This window comes from Elephantulus edwardii, unplaced genomic scaffold (assembly GCF_000299155.1).
Source record: "Elephantulus edwardii isolate Elephantulus edwardi_28Jun2011 unplaced genomic scaffold, EleEdw1.0 scaffold00043, whole genome shotgun sequence".
In the NCBI taxonomy this organism is placed as follows: domain Eukaryota; kingdom Metazoa; phylum Chordata; class Mammalia; order Macroscelidea; family Macroscelididae; genus Elephantulus; species Elephantulus edwardii.
Window position 1 is genome coordinate 20,293,888 of NW_006399793.1, and position 9,595 is coordinate 20,303,482.

At 44.3% G+C, this 9,595-nt stretch overlaps 2 pseudogenes; one reads left to right on the plus strand and one right to left on the minus strand.

The window, feature by feature from the left end:
• The first annotated feature begins 4,011 nt into the window (after positions 1-4,011).
• Positions 4,012-5,525, plus strand: LOC102871730 (annotated as a pseudogene).
• A 2,115-nt stretch (positions 5,526-7,640) lies between these two features.
• On the minus strand, positions 7,641-8,430 carry LOC102850551 (annotated as a pseudogene).
• Positions 8,431-9,595: the final 1,165 nt, after the last annotated feature.

Below are 9,595 nucleotides of genomic sequence, written 5' to 3' on the forward strand. Positions count from 1 at the left end.
ATTTATATAAATTTTACTTATTTATTTGTATTTTAATTTGTTTTTCTGTCAGCTTGTTTGGATTATTTATCTATTTTGTTATTGTTGAGAATTTATGCTTTGCTCTACATGTATCTGGAATTATTCATTATGACCATGGTCAGTTAATGTTTAAGCTAGACAAAGAATACAACCTCTATTTGTCTTTTCATGCATTTTTTCTTACTTTAAAATCTTCGCCTGTAGCTATAAAATATGTACATTTAAGTATTTATATATAGAGTTCATAGCATTGAGTGGTGTCAATGTTCTTCTACAGACTTCTTTCTTGCTGAAAAACTATGTTCTACTTTTTTCCTACATTTATTGAACAATAGAAATGATGAGATTTTCAAAAACTAAAATGTATGTAATTTTCAAAACTGCATTAAAATCATATTCTCTGTATTTTCATCCACTTTGAAACTTTATCCTATAGCCCAGAGTTTTCACCAGGGGAGATTGGAGAGTGTATCTGCTGACATGGCATTAAATCTGTTTTATCAGCATTGCTTTTTTGGCACAAAAAGAAAATTGCATGATGTTTTTCCTCTTTAAATAAATGTTATTGATATAAGTTTTGTGCACTTCTCTTTTCCTCAGAAAAAACTCATTTAAAGAATGCCAATATGCTTATGTAGTCCTAAATGCAGTGATGATGAAGAGTGTTTGAATTATGTTTGCTGAGTCCTCATCCTAATAGATAGGTGGATATTTGACCTTCTAGAATGACACCTCTGTGTACCCCGATAGTATGATACTACTGCTAAGCTGTACACACAATGATGTACTGCTACAAGGCTATGGATTACATGTTATACCTACTCATTATCTTTGAAACTTCTGACAAAAGATTGGCTTGGATTATACAATTATGAGATGCTTGTGTTCCACCAGGATAATTGAACAGCTTGCTAATAATAGTAATAATAACAACAACAATAATAATAACAATCATGTAAACAAAGTGCATGACACCCTTTAGGTGGGTCCATGAAAATAAGGTACATAGAACCCTAGCATGAGGAGCCAAGAGTAAAGCATATCCTTTGTACTCAGGATCTCTGCTGGGAAAATTTCTGTATTGGAAACAAAATGGCAACACTGGACATAGTGTGAGGCTGTGAGAGCAGCAGCAAAGAGAGACAGCAGAAACAAACTTTCATGAGGATGGCTGGACTTCCCAGTCTGTGGAACTAGAAAGCAGTGTGTCTTGGAACAGATCATTTGCTGGCAGAGTACGTTATCTTTGAGTGCTTGGAAAAGTTGGGTTTCCAGACACATGGAGCAAGAAATGATAGCGCCTCTGACTTTAATTTTGCTAGCAAAGCTGAATACTCTGGACACTTAACTACCAAATCAAAAGACCTCATTGCTATTGGTTGAGCTGACTCAAGTCCAGTTCTACTCATGGTAGAACTTATAGCCATTGGATTCTCAAGGTTACATAAATTTTTATGGAAAGATATTGTTTAGTTTCTTTCAGCAGAGAAGCTGGTGTATTTGAACCACCAATCTTTTGGTTAGCACCTATACATGTTATGTGACATGGGTCATTGGCATTTAATTAGAAGAGTTGAACATCCTTTGTATTATGAGTTCATGTAGGAAAGAGGCCAGGCTTAAGGTTCAAGGGCCAGAGAGATGCTTCCCTGTAGACATGGCTGAGAAGAGGTTATCTAGATGGAAGAACTAGATACTAATTTTTTTTATTACATGATGTTGTTGTTGTTATGTGCCGTCGAGTCGCTTGCGACTCATAGCGACCCTATGTACAACAGCCCTAAACTCCGCTCTGTCCTATGCCAATCACACTGTCACTGACACTCCCATCCCAATTATCCCAGTCACGGAATCAATCCACCTCATAGAGGGCCTTCCTCTCCTGCGCTGTCCCTCCACCCTCCCAAGCATGATGTCCCTCTCCAAGGACCAGTCTCTCCTCACAACATGTCCAAAGTATGTTAGATGGAGCCTCAGAATCCTTGCCTCCAAGGAGCCACCCGGTTTAACCCATTCCAGAACAAATCTGTTTTCCTAGCAGTCCATGGTATTCTCAATACTCTTCTCCAGCACCACAGCTCAAAGGCATCAATTCTCCTTCTATCCTCCCTGGTCATTGTCCAACTCTCTGATGCGTAACAAGTGATTGTGAAGACCATGGCCTGTATCAGACGCACCTTAGTCTCTAGAGAGACACCATTGCTCTTCAGTACTTTGGAGAGGTCCCTAACAGCAGACTTTCCCACGGCAATGAGCCTTTTAATTTCCTGGCTGCTGGTGCCAAGACTGTTGACTATGGAGCCAAGCAAACTAAAGCTGTGTACAATCTCAATCTCTTCACCATCCATCCTGATGCTGCCAATTGGTCCAGTGGTGAAAATCTTTGTCTTCTTGACATTGAGCCTCAATCCATATTGGAGGCTGCAGTCCTTGACACTCTGCAGCAGGCGCTTCAGGTCCTCCTCAGTTTCAGCAAGCAGGGTTGTGTCATCTGCATAAGGCAGATTGTTTATAAATCATCCACCAATCTTGACCCCACATTTCTCCTCATAGAGCCCAGCCTCCCGGATAATCTGTTCTGCATATAGGATGAAAAGGTATGGAGATAGGATGCATCCCTGGCATACGCCCTTCTCAATTTTGAACCATGCAGTGTTCCCTTGCTCTGTTCTGACGACTGCCTCCTGGTCCAAGTATAAGTTTCTCATTAGAACGGCCAAGTCTTCTGGGATTCCCATTCTTCTCAGAGTCTCAGCCATAGTTTGTTATGATCTACACAGTCAAATGCCTTTGCATAGTCAATGAAACACAGATAGACATTCCTCTGGTATTCCCTGCTTTCAGCCAAGATCCATCTAACATCAGCTACAATATCTCTACTACCACGACCCCTTGTAAACCCAGCCTGGACTTCTGGTGGTTCTCTGTTGATGTGCTGTTCCAGCCATTTTTGGATAATCTTCAGTAAAATCTTGCTTCCATGTGAAATCAGTGAGATTGTTCTGTAGTTTACACATTCTGTGGGTCACCTTTCTTTGGGATAGGAACAAATATCGATCTCTTCCAGTCAGTTAGCCAAGTAGTCATTCTCCAGATTTCTTGGCACAACTTCGTGAGCACATCCAGGGCAGAATCTGTTAAATGAAATATGTCAATTGGTATAACATCTATTCCTGGAGCCTTATTTTTTTCCATTTCCTTCAAAGCAGCCTGAACTTCTTCTTTCATCACCATAGGCTCTTGCTCATATGTTGTTTCATGAAATTCTTCTGTGTCTTCCAATTCCTTTTGATGCAGTGACTCAGTATATTCCTTCCATCTTCTTTTAATACTTCCTGGATCATTTAACGTTCTGCCGAAAGCATCCTTGATTACAGCAACTCGAGGTTTGAATTTGTTCTTCAGTTCCTTGAGCTTAAGATATGCTGAGTGAGTTCGGCCCTTTTGATTTTCTGACTCCAACTCCTTGCACATTTCATTGTAATATTTTGCTTTGTCATCCCGTGCTGCCTTTTGAAATCTTCTACTCAACTCTTTTAGTATCTTGAGTTCTTCCCTGTGCTTTGGCTTCTCTGTGCTCCAGTGCAATTTTCAGAGTATCTTCTGACATCCATTTTGGTCTTTTCTTCCTCTTCTGTCTTTGCAATTACCGTTTGCACTCTTCCTGCATGATACCCTTGATTTTTCCTCCCACAACTCATCTGGCCTTCGCTCATTAGTGTTCAAAGCCTCAAACCTGTTCCTGAGATGGTTCTGAAATTCAGGTGGGATAGACTCAAAGTCATATTTTGGTTGCCTTGGATTTGGTTTAATTTTCCTCAGCTTCAGCTTGAATTTGCATATGACTAGTTGGTGGTCTGTTCCACAGTCAGCTCCTGGCCTAGTTTTCACAGCTGATATTGAGCTTCTCCAGCGGTTCTTTGCACAGCTGTAATTGATCTGTTTCCTATGCATACCATCAGGTGAAATCCAGGTTTGTAACCTGCGTTTATGTCTCTTAAAAAATGTATTTGCGGGTGGCGTAGGTGAAGGCCCTGGCTGGATCCCGCAGCGGTGGTGGCAGTGGCAGCCGGAGAGCAACAAACCCCGGAGCCGGAGCCGGGGGAGGCTGGACGGGACGGAATGGGCGACAGCGGGCGGGACTCCAGAAGCCCAGACAGCTCCTCTCCAAATCCCCTTACCCAGGGACCCCCTCCCCCTTCTCCTCCTGGGCCGCCCCTGCCTCCTTTGGCAACCCCATCCCTTGGAGGCACTGGGGCTCCACCACCAACCCCCGCTGCCTCCACCTCCTCTGGGCTCACCTTTCCCAGTCATCAGCTCTTCCATGGGGTCCCCAGGTTTTCCCCCTCCAGCTCCCCCAGGATTCTCCGGGCCTGTCAGCAGCCCCCAGATTAACTCAACAGTGTCACTCCCTGGGGGCGGATCTGGCCCCCCTGAAGATGTGAAGCCACCAGTTTTAGGGGTCCGGGGTCTGCACTGTCCACCCCCTCCAGGTGGCCCTGGGGCTGGCAAACGTCTGTGTGCAATCTGCGGAGATAGAAGCTCAGGCAAACATTATGGGGTGTACAGTTGTGAGGGCTGCAAGGGCTTCTTCAAGCACACCATTCGTAAGGACTTGACCATGCCCGGACAACAAGGACTGCACAGTGGATAAGCGCCAGCGAAACCGCTGTCAATACTGCCGCTATCAGAAGTGCCTGGCCACAGGGATGAAGAGGGAGGCGGTACTGGAGGAGCATCAAAGGGGGAAGGACAAGGATGGGGATGGGGATGGGGCTGGGGGAGCCCCCGAGGAGATGCCTGTGGACAGGATCCTGGAGGCGAGGCTTGCTGTGGAGCAGAAGAGTGACCAGGGCATCGAGGGTCCTGGGAGTACCGGGGGGAGCGGCAGCAGCCCAAATGACCCTGTGACTAATATCTGTCAGGCGGCTGACAAACAGCTCTTCACGCTTGCTGAGTGGGCAAAGAGGATCCCATACTTTTCCTCCTTACCTCTGGATGACCAGGTCATTTTCCTCCGGGCAGGGTGGAATGAGCTCCTCATTGCCTCCTTCTCCCACCGATCCATTGATGTCCGAGATGGCATCCTCCTCGCCACAGGTCTTCATGTACACCGAAACTCAGCCCATTCCGCGGGCGTGGGAGCCATCTTTGATCGGGTGCTGACAGAGCTAGTGTCCAAAATGCGTGACATGAGGATGGACAAGACAGAACTTGGCTGCCTGAGGGCAATCATTCTCTTCAACCCAGATGCCAAGGGCCTTTCCAACCCCAGTGAGGTAGAGGTCTTGAGGGAGAAAGTATATGCATCACTGGAGACCTACTGCAAACAGAAGTACCCTGAGCAGCAGGGACGGTTTGCCAAGCTGCTACTACGTCTTCCTGCCCTGCGGTCCATTGGCCTCAAGTGTTTAGAGCATCTGTTTTTCTTCAAACTTATTGGTGATACCCCCATTGACACCTTCCTCATGGAGATGCTTGAGGCTCCCCACCAGCTGGTTTGAGCCTGTATCCAAACGTGGTGCTCCTCACACAAGAGGAGTACACATCCAGAAGAGACTCTGGGCCCTGGGGCAGGGTGGGAAAGGGCTACTTTCCCAGATGCTTGGGGGGTAAGGAGTGCTGGACCAGAGCTGAGACTTCCAAGGGGGGCAATAGTTGTCCTCCCTCCCAACTTTTCTAAATATCTCAAGTCAGAGGGGACTCCACATCCCTTTAAGGGCTGAGCCTCTCTCTGTGGTGAGTCTCTCGATTTGTTGGGGTCTCCTATGATTCAGGGTGATTTCCTAACCTGCAATGGTCTCTACCCCAGCACAAAGCACTGGCCTTGCTCCCGGGACCTGGCTCCTTTTCTTAACTAGATTCACTTAACTTCCTCATCTGAAGAGTGGAAATGGGGAGCACCCCAGAAATGGGATATTGGGGGGCAGGCCCCCCAAACTGATGTACACCAGAGTAGGACTCTGACAAGCCTTCCCCCTCCTAAAGCTAGCAGCTGGGCCATTCTGGGAGAGGGAGAGGGTCCTGTCAGTGTCTTCTGCCCGGAGCCTCCTTTTGCACTCACCACCTTCTGCAGTCAGACTGAAAAATAAAAATGTAGTGGTGGTTAAGGGGAAAAAAAAATGTATTTGCTATGAATAAGTCATTGATTGTGCAAAATTCGATCGTTCTCTCTCCAGCTCCATTTCTGTCACCGAGTCCATGTTTTCCAACTACTGAATCTTCCTCTTTGTTACCGACTTTTGCATTCCAGTCACCCATTATTATCAATGCATCTTGATTGCATGTTCGATCAATCTCTGATTGTAAAAGTTGGTAAAAATCTTTTATCTCCTCTTCCTTGGCTCTGGTTGTTGGTGCATATATTTGAATGATAGTGGTATTCACTGGACTTCCTTGTATGTGTATAGATATTATCCTGTCACTGACAATATTGTACTTCAAGGTGGATCTAGCAATGACTTTTTTAACTAGGAAAGCAACTCCATTTTTCCTCACCTTTTCATCTCCAGAGCATTACATACAAATCATTTTTATGTAGAAGTCTAATTTGTAAAAGTAAACGCTAAAGAGACTAAATACTGTTAACAAGTACATTAAAATCATGATTATAAATAAATAGAATAAATAACAAGTTTTAAACAGAAACCTACAAAAGCTTGACTATTGTTGTTGTTGTTATGTGCCGTCGAGTCACCTGCGACTCATAGCGACCCTATGTACAACAGCCCTAAACTCGACTCTGTCCTGTGCCAATCGCACTGTCTTTGACACTCCCATCCCAATTATCCCAGTCACGGAATCAATCCACCTCATAGAGGGTCTTCCTCTCCTGCGCCATCCCTCCACCCTCCCAAGCATGATGTCCCTCTCCAAGGACCAGTCTCTCCTCACAACATGTCCAAAGTAAGTTAGACGGAGCCTCAGAATCCTTGCCTCCAAGGAGCCACCCGGTTTAACCCTCTCCAGGACAAATCTGTTTGTTTTCCTAGCAGTCCATGGTATTCTCAATACTCTTCTCCAGCACCACAGCTCAAAGGCATCAATTCTCCTTCTATCCTCCTTGGTCATTGTCCAACTCTCTGATGCATGACAGGTGATTGTGAAGACCATGGCCTGTATCAGACGCACCTTAGTCTCCAGAGAGACACCACTGCTTTTCAGCACTTTGGAGAGGTCCCTAACAGCAGACTTTCCCATGGCAATGCACCTTTTAATTTCCTGGCTGCTGGTGCCAAGACTGTTGACTATGGAGGCAAGCAAACTAAAGCTGTGTACAATCTCAATCTCTTCACCATCCATCCTGATGCTGCCAATTGGTCCAGTGGTGAGAATCTTTGTCTTCTTGACACTGAGCGTCAATCCATACTGTAGGCTGCAGTCCTTGACACTCTGCAGCAGGCGCTTCAGGTCCTCCTCAGTTTCAGCAAGCAGGGTTGTGTCATCCGCATAACGCAGATTGTTGATAAACTTGACTAGGTAAGGATACTCACTCAACACTAGTAGAGAATATGCTGAGAATAAACCCCAGGTAGAAATGTTAGTAAGTTAATACACTTTCTCTCTTAGTTGTGGCCTATTCAAAATCATGAGTCCAGCATAAAATTACTGTTGTACATTTAAAAAGATTGGTCAGGCTGTATTTTCTCTAATTCCTCCTCTACGTTTATAGTATTAGAAACATCATTATGAAGATTTTCTAGGATGTTTTCATGTAATTCACTTGACCCCTCTTTTTTTTTTTATCTTCACATGTATTAATCTCAACAATTGTCTGTGTCCTGGGTATGTCATTTCCTTGATACTGACTGTTACTCAGAAGCTTTGCCTGCCTTCTTTCTAAGGCCAGTGTTTATTTCCCTCGATTCTCTGTTGCTGCTCTTCTGTTAGACTTCTTATATTTGACTCAGGAGCAAACCTTTCAGTTGCAGATGAGCTTGTCAAAAAGGGATCTAATTCAGTAGCAGTTATATCATGGTCATTATTTTCTCCTATTTCATCTGAACTTCCTTTTTCTTTCCCAGGTACCCAACTCTGTCAACAAAATTCTCAAACTGCTGTTTGGGTAATAGCCTATGTGCCCAGTGCTCCATGTGTCTGATCAGCTTCTTCAAGTCTTCAGCCTCATGACCTTTACCTTTAAACTTTACATCATCAAACACATGCCTTAAGGATGGAAGCCCTCTCTCTAAAATCAATCTCTGAGCATCCAGCTTGGGTAAGTGACTTTTAACTGTTCTCTGTGAAGGCATAGGAACAGGTGTTATTCTCTCTGCCTCTTCATAAAGTTCAGCTTCTTCACCACCTCCTCTCTGGAGAGCCCAGAGGTGGGAAAGGAGGGAAGATTTCATTTTCCACATGTTCATAATCTGTGAGTTCAATTACATCATTCTCCTGAGGTTCCAGCATGCTCTCCTCTCATACAAACTGCAGGCAGCTCCAACTCAGTACAGGGCTTGCCGATACTAAATTGTTTCTAATACTAAGTTATAACTAGTTGCTTTCTTAACAAATTCCATAACCTTTAATACTGGTTGTGAGTTTTGTGTAGTCATTGCAGCAAATTAGCAAACTTGACTGTGAAGTAGAATGCCATGTGAGGAAGTTGGTGTCAGAACTTAAAAAAATGTTGGAGAGGCTAGCACCGTTAAACCTCCACCTCGTAGGAATCAAGCTCTGACGTCTACAATATAGGTTGAAGCTGAACAGCAAGAAAACAAAGATACTCACCACATGGGCCAAATGGCAGCAGCATGATAGATGGAGAAGAGATTGAGGTTGTTAACAATTATGGCTTGCTCACTTCCACAATCAAATCTCTTGGCACTTATAGTTAAGAAATCAAAAGACGAATTGCATTAGAAAAATCTACTGTCAGAGATGTCAGAGTACTGAAGAGCAATGGTGTCAGGTTAGAGACTAAAGTGCACCTGATCCAAGCCATGGTCTTAACAATTACATCAGAGAGCTGGACAATGACTAATAGTGACAGAAGAAGAATCAATGCTTTTATGTTTTGGTTTTAAAGAAGAACATTGCAAATATTATGGGTTGCAGAGAGGAAAAAACAGGTCTATCCAGGAGAAAGTGAAACCAGGTTACTCCTTGGAGGCAAGGATTTTTAAATTCTGTTTCTCATATTTTGAACATGTTTCCAGGAGCTACTTAGTCACCATGCTTGGAGGGCATCATGCTCGGAAGTGTTGAGGGACACAACAAGAGAGGGAGACCCTGGATGAGAAGGATTAACACAGTAAATGGGGTAATGGGGGTAGGTGTGTTGAAGCCAGTGAGATTGGCTCAGCTTGGGCAGGATTCAGAGCTATTGTACATAGGGTTACTAGGAGTTGCAACAACATAGACATCAGGCTTGGGGTATTGATGTTTATAAATAATCTTTCTCATTAATTTAACAATATCAGACTCAACTGCTATACTTAGTGGGATTTTTTAGTATCTATTTTAATGGGCACCCACAGTGGACAGTGTTGGCTGGAGCTTCCTGACTAAATCAAGCCTGGAAGCAGGAGCGGCATCCACTTCCAAAATGGCTTGCCTCTGGAAACTCTATGTA